Source organism: Drosophila navojoa, unplaced genomic scaffold (assembly GCF_054131105.1).
Source record: "Drosophila navojoa isolate 15081-1374.11 unplaced genomic scaffold, UAZ_NAV_1.0 NAV_Backbone_37, whole genome shotgun sequence".
Taxonomy (NCBI): domain Eukaryota; kingdom Metazoa; phylum Arthropoda; class Insecta; order Diptera; family Drosophilidae; genus Drosophila; species Drosophila navojoa.
In genome coordinates, this window is record NW_028301793.1 from 11,847 (window position 1) to 13,236 (window position 1,390).

The following is a 1,390-nucleotide window of genomic DNA, read 5'->3' on the forward strand; positions in this document are numbered from 1 at the left end:
AGCTTCAATAGCGGCGAAATGAACTGCGTTCATACGGACAGACGGACAGACGGACGGACAGCAAGACGGACATTGCACAAAACCAATATACTAATTCACTTCGTGAATGAGTATAAAAAATTGAAGTCTCTAGATCTTATATCTTCTGAGATCGACGCCCTCATACATACGGACAGACGGACAGACAGGCGGACAAATCGTCCAAATACCTTAACATCGGCCATGTTGAAAACATCAAAGAATCGAGATGCTTTATCAGCTTCCATCCCTTCAAGCATATCATCAGCTTGACGTCGTCGAATGGCTGCCTGGACTCGACAACGGCGCGATAGTTATTCCTATTAGCAAGTGCGCTGGAGTGAGCACTTAGCCGTCGTTGGGGTTACTGCTGGGAGGACCATGGCTGCGAATTAAGCACGGCCTCGACCTCAACCAGCACGGTGCCCAACTCGTTCTGCTGTACAACTGCGCTGCCATTGCCTTGAGCAGCAGAGTGAGATTCATCACATTTTAACTTTGAGAACTGGCAAGCCATGAATATTTCGTCGACTAATTGTCATTCATATTGAAGAATATCGATTTTTAGCCTTTCTAAAAAGTATCGATTTGCCATTTTTGACGACATTAAAAGTGAGCATTCTCGAGGAGACATATTTTTATTATTCCTGAGAGAGGAAAGACTAAACTGTGAAAAATTGTGAAGGACCTGAACGGCCAATAAAACATACTGCTAAAAAACAAAAAAATAAAAGTAATCGTGTTGTTTATGTGAATGATACAAAACATGAAATTGGCTCAATAATTCAAGGTAATTGGAAAGTAGTTTGCAATAATGAAAACTTCATAATTTTTTATTCGATGTGCCATAAATAGGTCGCTATTGTGTGGAGTCAAAATGGGCTGGGATATACTTAAATGTCGACACTGTATTTTAAAGGCGAGGCATGAGTCGAAAGTCTCTGTCTTCGATGGAAATAAAGAAGGAAATATTACGGAAGAACTTGAAAATTGTGCGGAGATAACAAAATTGATGCTTCCTAAATTAAATGTTTTTTTGATGCCAAGACCACTTTCATTAAATGTTGAGGCACCTAAAAGGCCAATTCCCAATATAATTGAATCGTAGCAAAATGATCAGAATAAGGAATATTGGGCTGTTACTAGAAGTGGCTTTAACAGTTTTCCGATTTCATGCCGAGGTACTGGCATTCCTGTTACACAACATATACATATTTCATACATATTTACTTTTTTATAAAATAGATATTAATTTTATTCTTTTTTTCTAATTGAAAAATTTTATAAGTTTAAATTTGTTTCTTTTTAAATAGCCCTCATATATGTATGTACGCATATATGCATGTATATGTATGTACATAAGTCTGCACGC

At 37.8% G+C, this 1,390-nt stretch overlaps 1 long non-coding RNA gene across 1 annotated transcript; it reads left to right on the forward strand.

The window, feature by feature from the left end:
* Positions 1-241: 241 nt before the first annotated feature.
* Positions 242-1,147, forward strand: LOC149090394 (uncharacterized). The gene is made up of 2 exons (XR_016197626.1): positions 242-808; positions 874-1,147. It is a non-coding gene; the product is annotated as an uncharacterized LOC149090394 (long non-coding RNA).
* The last annotated feature ends 243 nt before the right edge of the window (positions 1,148-1,390 follow it).